The 14993-nt window shown below is 47.2% G+C and overlaps 1 protein-coding gene across 1 annotated transcript in view; it reads left to right on the top strand.

Annotated features, from left to right (window-relative positions):
- The first annotated feature begins 1456 nt into the window (after positions 1 to 1456).
- KLF15 (KLF transcription factor 15) overlaps positions 1457 to 14993 on the top strand; it is a 37844-nt gene continuing 24307 nt past the window's right edge. Inside the window, exon 1 of the mRNA XM_069206280.1 lies at positions 1457 to 1609. The gene's annotated coding sequence lies outside the window, so the exon portion shown is untranslated. The remainder of the gene's footprint in view (positions 1610 to 14993) is intronic.

Raw genomic sequence — 14993 nt, 5'->3', positions numbered from 1 at the left:
GGGAGCTGTGTACACAATGCTCTGTAGTTTATTAGACTATATTTTTTCTCCGTATATAATTAAACCCTATATACCGGGCACTGTGACATTCGACTTGTCTCGGTCCACTAATGTGATCATCATCAGGGTGGGAGCTGTTCAATGTATGTTTCTATGTTCGTGTACAGAAACTATCACTTATACTAAACAGCATGCAATGCAGAGATATAATCTAATTACCTTTCCATGGTACAAAGATATAAAGTTTTTTTTTTAATTGGAGTTTATTGTTTAGCCTCTATTAAAATGACGTTTGTTGCAAATTGTACTTGCCATAGCGCTTAAACGCCTCGCCAAGGGGTACTAAGCGCAACATAAATGCAACTAAACTACATTTTGTTGGCTCGGCTCGTGTTCAGGCTCTTGGATCAAGCCATTCTGTTTGCTGGCTCGGCTCGCGCATCTCTGGTACCCAGCACGAAAAGGAAGCCCGCCGCCTTGCATCTTCCTCGGCGCCCCGCCCTCCGCTTCTGCACAAGGCTCGGCGTCTCCTCCGCCCCCTCCCGGGCCACAGGGTAGAAAAACAAGAGCACGTGCCTTTCCTGTGGGACGGGAGGGGCGCTGGGACGCCGAGGGCAGTTTACTACAAACCTCCTCTGTGGAAGACACGCCCTGCGCATTACACACGATGCTGACCCAGCCCTGCCATACAGAGTCACCAGCCTGGCCTGAAACCTTGCAGTTCCACGCTTTCCGGTATATGGTCGTGTGTAGAACCCTATAGCCCCAGCAAGACTGGCCTATGTCTGATCCATCACTGTTCCTATTGGAAAAGCCTGCTTCTAGCCTAAAAGCGCTTCAGGGAACGTGAGCGATGTATGAATGGAATTTCAATACAATTCTTGCCATTGAGCTTTTTGGGGAGTTTCCCGTTTTTTTAATACCCCACTGAAGCCCAGTTAGTCACTCATACTCCTAACGTGTGACTTACTCCGCTCCAGCTCTATCGTCCTTCCAACAACACCAGCCTGTATAAATCCCTCAGTGTATGACTACGGTTCTGCAAAAATCTGCATCCTGTACACCCTTCTGTTACTTCCGGTATGCAAGGCATGTAACTCGCTAGGACCCAACCCCACTAGCCTTGTGGAATCGCCGGCCTACCTGCATACCTCCCAGTTTCCCCACATGCGCCACGAGGCCATAACAATGGCGGCTGGCGCTACACAGTGAGAATAACATAGCATAGCATGCATGCCACGGAGCCCGGAATTCCTGCAGCTTGTTTTGCTCCCACATCGGGGCGAAAGGCGGGGCCGGAGGGGGGAGGCCTGGCAGCTCCTTCCATTGACGACAAAGGAGCAAGCCAGGCCCCTCGGACCGCTGTCCAATCAGGGGGCGCGGCTGGGTCGAGCCCTCCGCGAGCCCCCGCCTGCTTTTACTTTTATAACCCACGGGTGAGTCATGTGACGGGCACATAGTAGCAGTGGCAGCCGCAGGACGCGCAGCGCCGTCAAGTTCAAGGGCACCCGGCGCAGCTCCGCTGCGGGGACAACACCAACTTGGATTGATTTTTTTTATTTTTAAATAACATTTTGGATTCTGTTTTTTTTTTTCTCCGAGAGTCCAGGTAGGAAGAGAAACCGGACCTGCTTTTGATGTTTTTGCTGCAAAAGAAAACAGGTTTTGCAGGCGCAGCCTGGGAGCATATGGCAGCGTGATGTTTACATGAACCGACTGGGCTGGTATGGGGGTACTTGAGGCGGGGGAGGGGGTTGGTAACATGACAGATGTGGGATTGGGCTGGAGCTGGGTCTCTCGTGGTTTGTCGTACAAAATGTTTCGAATTTCATATTTTTGTGTTTATTCGCCAGTATGTCAGATATAGAGGACAGGCTGCTCTGTGCGTGGGTCTATTTTGCAGTTATGGATGGAATTGTAAGATGCATTTCTTGTTGATTTCTCTGCCTGATCGGACTTCGTAAGTTTGCGCTGATGATTTAAGGCTGAGAGGAAGCTGTAACAACGATCACCAGGCAGGCCAGCTTGGGGTGATTACCGTGCGTGTTTACGAAGCCCGATTGACATATGTTACATAGCTCGATCCCTTGCAAGGGTGGCGGGGAGCGTGGCACGGGGGAGGTGTAGCGATTAGGTGCAGCTCCGAGCAACGACGGAGCCTTTAAACACATGTGCTGCCCAGTGGCATAACAATACCAAAAAGACCCCCCTGCAAAGTACCTGTAAGGGGCCCCCTTTCTCCTGGACCCAGCCAGGGGACTGCCGCCCCTTGCACAGTGCTGAGGGGGGGCCTCCCTGGAGCTCGGGGGGCTGCGGGGGCCTTTGTTACGCCCCCGGTGCTGCCCATGTCTGTACCTGGTGACATGTGGCTGGATCTGCGGCGCGTGTTTCTGTGGCGCGGGGCGGTTCATGCGTTCTCTCCCTGGGGTGGTTGGATGCCCACTGGCCATGATGCAGGGATGCCGGATCTCTGCTGGGACAGCAGGGATCGCCCCGGTGGGTTGTGCCCAGCCTCCAGAGGGCTCTGCCTGGTGTTTTCTGGTGCAGCTGCGAGGGGCTGTGTGCGCAATCTGCGTGTTGTTGTCATTCCAGGCCCGGCTGGTAGAGGCGCTCGGCGGCGGCTGGGACCCCTCTCCTGTGCCACACTGATCTCGGCGTACCTCAAAGAGACTCCTTGCTCCGGGCTGGATGAATGTATGCCTGACCGTGCTTGTGTTTTGCTGCTTGACTATGACAAGGCAAGAACATTTTAGTGTGCATATATACCTGGGTACACGCGATAGAGGTGCCCTGACCGCACCAAACACGTTTACAAAGTAATGTGTATTTGTATATATTGTGAAGGGCTCGCGGGGGGTGTTCAGACACCCCCCCCACCCCATGTCAGAAAAGGTAGTTTCCTATGACTGACCTGCTCCGGGGAGCCTCTGACATCCCTCACCTGTTCGCTGCCAGCTGTTGGGAGCCATCATAACTGGAGGACAGATTTGACCTAAAACCGAAATGCGCGGTTTTCACACAAAAAACTGATCCGAATAAGTACTTTTCCGATAGTCGTGGTTTTGGGTGGTAGCCAGTGCTTGAAATGAAAAAACAGAAGTGCAGGTCTCCATTTCCCAGAGTACCTACTTACTCCAGAGAAGTGCCGGTACTCTCCAATTAAAAGTATTGCACATCTGCCGCGAAGTGCTTGTACTTTACCTCTCAAAACAAAGAAGAGCAGGTACTGAGTACCGGACAACACCGGCTCATATAAAGCACTGGTGGGGGCGTCTTCTATCCTGTGTGCTTTCTCTCTCTCTTCTGTAGCCTCTTGCCCTCTCCCCTAATTCTTTCTCATTCCTTCTCTTCCCTTCTCCCCCGCTTTAAAATCTCCTCACCCCCGCACTGTGATGTTATGTGCCTTTCCACTGGGGACCATTCAGCGCCTTCTTTCTGTTTTTTAACTCCCCTTCCTCATTCAGTCCTCTCTCACCTCTATCTTTATATTACACTCTGGCGTTCCCCCTCTAATCCTCTCCTGCCTCCTCTGAACGTCCTTCGGTCTACACTTTCTCCACTCGTGTCACTCGCTCTCTATTTCTTTCCCTTTCAGATCCTCCCCCTCCCCACCACCCCCCATTCATTTCTTCTACGCTCTCTCCCTTTTCTCTCACCCCCTGTCTCTCTTTCCCCTTCTTCTCCCCCACCCATCCACTCACATTTTCTTCTCTCCATAACCTCTGTGCTATCGCTCCCCATGTATTTCTCTGGATATGTTTCTGTTATGCATGTGCCTTTCTGTCCCCTTGCACTCCCTCTTCTATCCCCTCTCGGGCCCTCTACTCCCCCTTTTCCTCACCACCCTCCTTTCCCTCTCCAGCTCTGTTGTGATCACAAGGCTGGGAGCTCGGCAGCCGGGGTTACTGTCGGCCATCCCGCCCATCCCGCCTCTGGGGCCGAGGCGAGGGAAGCTCCCGCACCACGACTCAACAAGGTGCAGTACCCTCCGCCGGCCACTAGGGGTAGAGTCCCGCTTCTCCTGCTGACACGACCTTCTTCCCCGCATGGACAGGCTGGGCACGCGGGGGCAGTGAGAGGGCAGGAGGGTCCTGCCCTCTCTTCCCGTCATGTTGTAACGCACAAGTGTCAAGTTCCGCTGTAGGAGGGACGGTGCTCGCGTAGTTTAGTTGTTGGTATTGTAGCATAGTCACGAGTTCTAATCTCCGCTTTATCAAATAGTGTGATCCTGGGCACATCACGCGCCTGTGTCCTTTTGGCTACTAACTCCGTGTCTTGGAATCGATTCAGTACACTTGACTCAACCATGATGAAGCCAATAGGACTGACTTGCATTTTTAGTCCTGACTAAAACAATAAAGTAATTTGCTGCAGTGAAAATGAATACAAAAAGCGTTACATCCTGTATATACTGCGTCTATTAGGACAGTGGTTCCCAACCTGTGGTCCGAGTGGTCCGCGAATCTTCCTCCCTGCTTAGAAAATTAAATCATATTAATAGATTAGGACTCCAGCTTTCAGTAATGACTTAGTGGGGGGTCTCCGGATTCCAGTAATGACTCAGTGGGGGTCCACAGAAGTAAAAAGGATGGGAACCACTGAGATACACAATTCAATATGCCACAATTCAGAGTACTTTTAAGTTATAAAATAGTTTCTTTGCAATTCTATTGTAATGCAAAAACTCCATAGGATACGCAATGATGCCTAAACAAATCCCATGAGGTGAGAGAGAAATACTCCTTTCATGCTCAAAAAATCAGGGGAAACAGGGAAAAACAGGACTGGATGTGTATTTAATACCTGGTGTAGAGCAATTTATCCCAATGCCTTGCCTAAGAGTTGTCCCTCCCACTGGATGGATTAGAGAAATATTGCATAATGTTTGCTTCTGTGTCTTTATTACAGCTATAATTAGAGTAAATTAGCTGGTGAGAATTGGTACCATTAAAAAGTTTTAAAGCACCTGCCGAAAACGGCAATGGGCGCATCCTGCTGGTTTACGGTGTTTGTGATTCACAGCGGCAGCCGAAACTCTGACAAATGTGTGTCTACCCCCTTCACACACACATTTGTACAGAATCACAATTGCACCAAGTGTACACGACCATTGCTCTGTGGTCTCCGCAGAGAGGCCAAGAATTGGATGAGCATGTATTCTGAACACCTTTTTGACCCACTGACAGGCACTGTGAGAAACTTGCACTAAGACCAGCCCGCACTGCGTCCAGCCTCAGCTCCAGAGTTCTCAATCGTGGCCCGATATAAATCTATGGAGGGGGCTCAGTTCGAATATGCACTATACAAGTGTAATATGCTACACACAAAAAATCACAGAAAAACACATCTGACACAGTATTCAACCTTTGGAATGCAAGACTAAGAAAAAACGTGTGAAACATAAACAGGAACTAAATCACTGACATGCTTCACCTGTTTTTCACATTAATTGTTCATTGCTGGTTTTGCCAGTACTGTTAAGGACATGAAAATAGGGCCCCACATGGACCTATGTCGATGTCCATGTTTAACTACTTCCAACATAACAAGCATTGGTAAAGGCAATAGGTCTCACTTAGGGGAGCTTTTGGCTTTGCCAATGTTTTGTAGCCATGCTGTACAGCAACACAGATGCTTTGTAGTGTGTCTAAAACTAATCTAAAAGGGCAATATAATGCAAACAGGGCTAATGCGCTTTTTCTAAAAAGTGCATTAGCGCTGGATGAGTCATAGTCATTTTTTTAGTATTATTTTTAGCCATGTTGCACGGTAGCCACATTGTTATACAACATGGCTAAAAATGGACACCAAAGTAGGCAATGCCCATGCTGTACAGCATAAATAAAAGGCAATGGCAGAGCCAATAATCTCATAGGTGAGACCTATTGGCTTTGCAAGTGCTTGATAGGCCTCAGCGCAACACCCCTGTGATTCTGGGCAAATCAGTTGACTGCCACATCGGGGAAAAAGAAGAAAAAAATGACATTCAGCAAAAAATTCTTTCACATAAAGAAAGCAATTGCGCCCAGGCCTCATTTAGAAAGCAGATAACACCTGTTGTCACAATAAAAGCAGATAACATATGTTGTCACAATAAACTTCCATTTGAAAGGAGAAAAGAGCTTCTTTTAAGTGTGTATGTGGCGTAAAAAAACATAGCAACAAATAGCAAGCAGTTCAACAAGGATGGCACAGAAGACATTAAGATAAAAATAGTAACCCCAAACAACGCGCTATCAGCTAAAGGGCAGCAATCACGCTGAAGCAATCAGTGCTTGGTCCATGCTCCAGCCGAAATGCAAGGAAGCGAAGGCAGCATGCACTGGCCAATTAGAGGGCAGCAAATAAGAGTGACAGTGACGCCAAGGAATGTTAAGCAATGGGTGGGCTGCATACCCCTGATTGTGTGCAATATCTCTCGCAAGTGAGAGCACATGCAGCACATGCACTGTTGCAGACGAGACATAAAAACAACAGATAGATTTGCACAAATGTTTTTAATATGACATGGGTTGATGTGAGATGACATTACACAATGTCCCTTGGACTTCTATTGAAGCGCTCACTTGCAGCCATTCACAGAGGTTCGCCACAACACTGGGTGACGTTACTGCAGGGGCATCTGGCTGTATTAACACTTCAGAAATTACTGTCAGAGCTGCCAAGTTGCTCTTTGTCATGCGTAACACACTCAGCCAGACATGGCTTTTTAGCCAAGAGCATTTTGTGTACCAGAAATGTGGAGAGAAACTACAAGTGCCAGGATGCGAAGTGCGGCTGGCTAAAACGCCAGGACTGGCCGAATGCGTGACAGATGACGAGGCAAAGTGCTCAGCTGCCAGGAAGCCCATGTCATTAAGGAGTCCATTAGCTAGAGCTGTTTTTTTGCTTTGGTGTGTGGGCTCATGCTTCTAATGAAAGGAGGAAACTCCAGGTCCATGCTAAGTGCTGAAGGTGGAGTCAACACAACTGACTCAATGGCAGTCCATTGCTATAGACTGGGCTGCACTTTATCATGGTGACCTGGCTCAGTAATTCCACAATGTCAGCATCAGGTATCGACTGTGCAAAACCTTTGGCTAAGTGTCAAATACACATCTGCACATCAGCACACACTTAGCTAACTTGTCCTGGCTTGTTTAACAGAAGAGCTTAGGCACCTGACTGTCTCCAGAGAATCATTTATAGAACATCCCACTCTACCAAGCTTTGCCAAGAGGGTGCACCCCTTGCCACCCTGAAAAGCTTGCACAAGTACAGGCTAGCCTTTTGGATGCTGCTGTGAAGCTGGCAGCTAGAGGCTGGCACATTGATGTAATATGTTAGTGTGTTTGGCAAAGACGTGCACAGCTGTAGCAAATGCAAACCCAAGTATGTTCACACAGTTGACTAAGCAGCTGAAAAGTTTTTGTTTTTCTCTTGTGCTTTAAGGCAAGACACCTAAAGACATTGCTACCAAATAGTCAGGTGCCATGCGGGAGAAGCGTGATATTTTCGAGCATTGCTGGATTGTTTCAACAATATTGTGCTACTGTGCATGGATTTTCATTCCATACTAGTATGTAAGAACAAAACTCCAAAGTGCTGTTGGTCAAAAAATGAAGACTGGGTGAATGTGTCACTTGTGACATGGGGAAGCTTGGTAGGTCTAGAAACCCAATGACTACCTCACAAAATAATCTTTCAAAACAAAGGGCCTGATTCCGAAAGATTTAGCTTGGAGTAAGTGTGAGTTACTCATGTAGTAATGCCAGCTCACTCCTCCATTCCTGGTGCATTCCTTGCTTACTCCTGGAATTTAGGACTAATGAGCTCATTAAAACTTTGGCAGAAGAAGGCCACCTCCAAAAAGAGGAGGATGTGCCATCCGCCAAATTTGCAGCTCCCACTCTCTAAAGTCATAGCAAGCACCATGTTTGCAGTGGTGAGGCCGCAGACGGCTCTGCTCCCAGAAACCTTTGAGCGACGGACTGTTCGCCATTAGTCCATCGGTTAATTTACGTCCAACTGAAACCCTTATTTAGGTTGGACATGCATTCTGACGTACATTTCTCCTTTTTGGGACTGTCAGGAGAAGTCTGGGGGTCCTCGACAATAAGTCAAAGAAGTGACCACCTTCTTCACAGGCTCAAAAAACACTCCCAACCCGTGAGGGCTGGGCTATTTGTATTTTATTTTTTGATAACAAACTTCTATGTTGGCTCTGCTGAAGGCACAGGGATCTCAGGCTGTCTGAGAGGGTGGGCATAGTCCACCTAGGCGAAAGGAGCACATCCTTCCACTGACCTGATGGGCTAGTGGCCGTCAACCAATCTCCCTAAGGCAGGAGTACCTCATGAGTAACTCACTTCTCAATATGTGTGATCGGCCTCTAAGTTGGTAGAAACTCAGGAAGGTCTGGTCTAGTGGTAAATACCTGAACTTGTAACTGGGAGATAAGGGGTCTAATCATGGCTGCTGGCCTTTATTCCAGATACACAGCTTTTCTTTCCTAGTGCCATAAATTGTTAACATGCAAGTACCAAATCTGCAGAGTATGTTTAGTTCTGTCTCGCTTAGTTGTTCCTACACCATGTTCTGTTTGTGGATTCTGGCCTCAACTGGACCCACTTATCCCCACAACACACACTGTGCTAATCTAGGAACAGCACCTCATGGCGAAGATGCTCCTGCTGTAATAAAAATGATCACTGTAAAGTGCTTCCTCAAGCTAGACCTGTGCTATTTTAAGTTCCTAAAGTAAATGTGGGTGCTGCTAGCTGCACCTGGAATGACATGTGCTTATCTTCAGCTGTTGCTGCAAAAAGACTTCTTAGTGTTACCCAACAGCTGGTCAGACAGCTTAGATGGCAGCTACGTCTGCAGCAGAGATATATGTGCAACCTTTTGGTCACAAAGTTGAATCTGGGTGCGTTGGCTCAGCCTTTCATCCCCCTAAGGTTGATAAAACGATTGATGAGTAACTATAGCCTTTATTAAGGAGTAAGGGCCAGATGTAGCAAAGGATTTTACCCATTCTGTGCCTATGGGAAAAAGCATTCGTACAAATGGCCCTAAGAGAGGAGCGACACATATTTCAGGTCAATATATTTGAGCACCATGAATGCTGAAACTTTGGGTGGTTGTGACACCTGTCCTTATAAGGTTGCTAGATGACTCGATGACAACGTTGCTCCCATTTTGTAGTCATTAGTTTTCTGCTACCAACCTACTGCATTCTGGGTATTTTAATTTTCGTTCATTTCAAATGTACCAAGTCGACTTACACACCTGAATGCAATGATTTTTTTAAAAAAAGGAAAGTCCTGTCCTAGAGCATAATGCCCCTGGTGGCATACCTTTATCTGGTAAACTTAATTGTTTACAGCACCCAGAAGCGCAAAAACTGGGGGTTTAAACTGTATAAAATAAGGTATTATTATCATCAGTTTCACATGGTTAACCCCAGTGCCACAGGCATTCAAAAATAAGTGACAGACTCAGTCTGAAAAGAATGTCAGGAGGAAACCATAGGTCATTGGCAGATGACCTGCTACAAGAGCAGGAAGAGGGCGTGGCCAGCCTCTAGCTGAGCTTCCTGGTCAGTGTCACTCAAGGCAGTGCATTGAGCATACATGTCAACATTTTGTAAGAAGATATTGGGGGATTTAAAAAAAAAAATCAGGAGAATGTATTTCGCTCATTGACTTCTATTGAAGCAAAAGCATTTTCAGGCAGGAGACAACCAAAGTAAAGCCTTTTTTGGCTTACAAAATTGGGAATAACCCGCCTGAATTGGGTCTAATGGCATGCTTTATTGAGCAAAAGTGGGACTTTCCCCAGCTTCATTTTCCTTCAGAAAACCCAACGAAGGTGCCCGCTGTACGTCAGAGTGTTTATTCTTCACCTGCTCATCATAGGATGTGAAGATAGTAGGACACATTGTTCATGTTGGTTGAAGATTGAATTGTGCATTGTGACTGCGATGAAACAAACAGTATTTAGAACTGAAACGGCACAGAAGCCAAGGTGAGCAGATAACTTTCTGTCAATGAGGCACCTGGATCAGGACCTGGCCTTTCACTTGACGGATCTCCTGAATTGAATCAATCTGGCTTACACACTTGGTAACAACGAATCCAGACCTGAAAGCATGATGTTCTGGTAGCAGGGAGGCATCTAGGCGCTCTCGGGCACATATGTCTAATGCTTGTTCACGGGAGGATGATTCAAGCCAGATTTTCAAGATATCAACAAGACAAATTTGCTTATGCTCAATCTAATTGAAAATCATTCATGTAGTCACTGGTTGTTCTGATAATGTGTCTTGGGGGAGAGGTCACATCAGCCATATCCTCAGGTTCTGTGGTAGTTATCACAGGTTGTTATTCCAAATAGAAAAATCACCCCCTTTCAACCACAAATCTTACTCCATTAGTCTCCATCAAGCAGGATTCCAGAATTTCCCTGTTGTGTTGCTCTTTGATTGGGTCAAAGGGACCATTTTGGTCACAAAACATCAGCATCGAAGCAGACATCCTCAAAGAAAGTAACATTCTACGATGCCTGTTGTGGATGGTTGTTATAGTTGCAGGGCTGGGTGAAAAGAACTGATTTTTCTCTGCACTGGATGGTCAACGTAAGGCCTACTGTGGCTTTATTTGCTACAAGATCCACTGCGGTACCACTGAAGTGGTTACAGTAAGGATTATGGACTGTCCCTGTATTTGATTATCTCAGACGAGGCCTTGTCACCAATTGTAATATTATATCCTGAATGACAACTTTAAATCTCATCTGGTTAGATAAGTTTTGTGGTAGCAAATGTCACTATTTTCCTGAATCATACTCAGCTTATTGTCTATAGCAGTGGTTCCCAACCTGTGGTCCGGGGACCACTGGGGGTGAGTGAAGCCTCCTCAGGGGGTCCGCGACTGCTTAGAAAATTAAATAATATTAGCAGATCAGGTAACCAGCTTTCAGTAATGACTCAGTGTGGGGGCCCTGGATTCCAAAAATGATTCTGTGGGGGTCCCTGGGTTCCAGTAATGATGACGTGGGTGACCACGGAGGTGAAACGGTTGGGAACCACCAGCCTACTGGATGAAAGCTGGAGTCTGCTTTTATTCAAAAGTATAACCCACAGGTGGCTCACAGACCAATGGACTCTAGTGTGCATCCCATCACCTGAATTGCCCTGCCTTTACAAAAAGTACACTTCATTACTAAACATCTGGGGCCAGTTTGCGAGTCGCAAACGTGGGTTTGGCATGCAGAAATGCATATTGCGAGTCGTTACCGACTCGCAATATGCATTTCCGACTCGCAAATAGGAAGGGGTGTTCCCTTCCTATTTGCGAGCCGCTATGGGATGCAATACCATTTGCGACCGCGTACGCGGTCGCAAATGGCATCGCAGTTACCATCCACTTCAAGTGGATGGTAACCCACTCGCAAATTGGAAGGGGTCCCCATGGGACCCCTTCCAGTTTGTGACTGGACCCCAAAATATTTTTTCAGGGCAGGGAGTGGTCCAAGGGACCACTCCCTGCCCTGAAAAAATACCGAAACAAAAGGTTTCGGTTTTTTTTGAAGTGTAGCCCGTTTTCCTGTCAGGAAAACGGGCTACACTTCAAAAAAAAAAAACTGCTTTATTTAAAAGCAGGTCGCGAACATGGAGGTCTGCTGACGTCAGCAGGCGTCCATGTTAGCGAGTGCCCATACTCGCTATGGGGCCGCAATTTGCGATCCACCTCATGAATATTCATGAGGTGGGTCATTGCGACCCCATAGCGAGTTGCAGTCGGTGTCTGAGACACCGTACTGCATTGGGAATTGCGACTTGCAATTTGCGAGTCGCTCCGACTCGCAAATTGCAAGTCGCAATTCCCAACTTTCGTACATCTGGCCCCTGGTTCTTTTCATACATTTCTAGAAGTGTGAAAGATTCACAAGACATAAACGTGAGACCCGGGCTTTCAGACAGATCTTTGCAGCAAGCAAATCAGCCCACTGAGTTTCTTTAACTGATATCCTGGACAGTCAGGCCCAGATTTTCCAAGGCCTTGGCAGCACAAAGTGATACAAAGTGGTGCAAGTTATTTTCTTTCCAACATAGAAGTTATTAAAACTTTCTTAGCACAAAAAGCACGTTGGGCTACTGTGTCAAGGGTCATTACCAGGGTGTTACTTGGGCAGCTCAGCACAAACCCCCATAGGCTGTGACATAAATCCCGACCTTCTAGGATAGCCATACTGGGATTGTGTCAAAAAGAATGCCTCCCTGAAACAGGCAGAACAAGGGGAAATGTCTTCATTTCTATAAAATCCAAACAATGTGTGCAGGAGACACCCAGTGTGTAGGATCCTTCCACGTTTGTGTACCTAAGAAGGGTGTGCTTTCAGTATGAATCCTATCCTACACAGCACACACACCTCTGCACCATGGTGTGATGCTGTACACAAGGCAGCTTTTTAGAGCACGAGCTAACGGGATGACATCAGCAGTACATGCGGCTTTGCGCCCGACCCCAACCCCCAGCCCCCACTCCCCCCCCCTGCACAGTGCTACAAAGTTGGTTGCTGTGTTTCAAGAAATAAATAAATCCAGGCCGATGTACCTTAGTGGGGTTAAATGGCAAGTTTATCTATCGCATCTGCTAACGGTTGTGTGCCCTGAGTCCGAACAGGATCCATCTTTCCGATCACAAGGAGATAAGGTGACTTGCGCAAGATCACACCGTTCAGAAGGTGGATGAGATAGAATTATAACGCAGGTCCCCTGATCACCAGATCAGGCTCCCTTCCAGAGCATGCCACAGTACTTCATACGGCACGAGGAAGGCGCGCGCCGTGCACGGTGTTTCCTACGCTGCCTGTCACATGCCCACTGTTGGTGCCACTCGAGCCTCACGCACTGATCGGGTGACTGAGTGCCTTGTCACAGGACCGGGCTGCGCTCCCTGGAAAGTCCTTTCCACTGCGTCTTTCATTCTCACTCTCACCTTGACAAGCACAGGGACCTGAACAGCACTGACTGCAGGGCAGTTACGTATCAGTGGGCATCTACGAAAGGCTTGATGGGCTGGGGTGGAGCCAGTAACATGTCAAGAGGACATACCTGTGGACGTGAATCAGGCTTAATGACATTCACATGACCCTGACCCAGCCCCTCAGTCCTTTCAGGGACACAGGTCTGCCACCAAAGCCCAGATTCTCCCCTAACATTTGCCACCAATTAAATTGACAAAGGAAGAGATGTGATCTAAGTGTGGAATCAGAACACCAGATTTCTAATCCACTCGATCAAGTTGTGTGATCCTGGCGAAGTATATTTTCTCCAAAATCCTCTCTTGCTTTATTTATTGAATGTTACTTGTAAAGTGCCTTCCTGGGCGCTTCGGGGCGCCAGGTTGTAATCAGATGCGAACATTAGATTAGTTTTAAAATAATAGGGTTACCTAAGGATTTAGGGCCTAGTCGAGGGTGATGAATTTGTGGACCAAGTACGAAATTCGAAGGGGAACGCACTGGCGGGGTTTTCTCACCACACAAACCCTTTAGTTTATTAGTAAATTGTAGCTCTTTATCTCACAGTTAGATGTGCTTAGAAGAATGCTTTGCTGGTTAAGCGCTGTATGCACAACAGAACACGTACGCGGAGAGGTTAAGTGAAACCGAGACGCGTGTTGGTAACCGGAGCTGGGCACCTACGGAACAGGTCACACGTGGCAGAAAGATTCCATAGGTGGCAGCAGAATTCGGCGCACGGTGGGCATTCCGTAAGGTGGGCAGATGGAGAGGCGCCGGGTCACGTGCCGGTTGCCAGGCTCACCCCGGCTTTATGTACACAACAAACGGCAGCAGTGAGGCACTTGGCACTGCCATCACCGACTGCCTGCGGCGGAGCATTAGGGGGGCCAGAGTGTCCCACCTTCAATCCGGGGCGCGCTCACGGCTTGTCGCATTTGATATTTTGAAAGTGTATATTTTGCTGTCATTGGCGAAATCTCTGCCGCCTGTTGACTTCTTAATCACATCATCTGTATAGTGCTTCGATGACGATTCGCAGCTTGGTAAGACTTTTACATAAAAAACAGACTGTCTGAAACCACTGTCTGAAACCATCGCTAACATACTTTCAAACAGTACATTTCACGTTGCTTCACTCATAAGATAACGAACCGCAAGCTGACACAAAATATCGAATATTAAAATAAGCGTTAATAGAAAATAGCACGTCACAAACCGGCTGGTAAGTTACAGGTCATGCATAATAGCAGAGTAATTCAGCATTTAACACTATTTCCCTAATGCAAAAAGGTCCCCTCGCTTCTAAAATGGCTAGGGGGATGCATTTTGCACTAATAAATGGCGCTAAATGCAACAGAACATTAATAGCGAGCTCAGAGCCGCCTCCTGCTAGATGTCCCTCTGAGACAGACTCCACCCCCCCCCCCCCCCCCAACGTACTCTTGGCTAGTACTGTCATTTTCTTAGCTGAAAAAGCACCCCGTGTCCGAAATGAGCACGAGGATGCATTTTGCGCTAATAAATAGTACTTTATTCAACAAACATGATGCTCACACTCATTAAATGTGCTCTTGCTGGAGGATATTGTCCTCCAAGTTACTCTTAATTACGCAAGTGGGCATAATCGTGTTATTATTGGTAATTTCCTATCAGAGCTTGACACGGAATTACCAAAATTAATCCAATTACTCTGACATAATTGAAATTCCACCCAGGCCTAGGTTTAACCATCAAATTTGTGTTCTCTTCTCATCACAATTTTTAATTCCAGCAATAATGGCACCTACATCACCTAGAAAACAACACTATATATTGTGGGTACTAGTCAGAAGCAAAAGGCAAAATGATGGTGCCCCTTGCTGCAGATTGTGGTGAGGGCCCCCTAAAACTCCCAGATCTTCATAGACCTTAGGCTAAATGAAGAGCCCTAAAAGAGTGGGGAATCCTTTGAGCTGCAGGGGCTTGTGTTACACACCTGTCAC

This window comes from Pleurodeles waltl, chromosome 9, assembly GCF_031143425.1.
Source record: "Pleurodeles waltl isolate 20211129_DDA chromosome 9, aPleWal1.hap1.20221129, whole genome shotgun sequence".
Classification (NCBI taxonomy): Eukaryota; Metazoa; Chordata; class Amphibia; order Caudata; family Salamandridae; genus Pleurodeles; species Pleurodeles waltl.
Note: the sequence above shows the minus strand (reverse complement) of the source record. Positions and strands in the feature narration are given on the sequence as shown.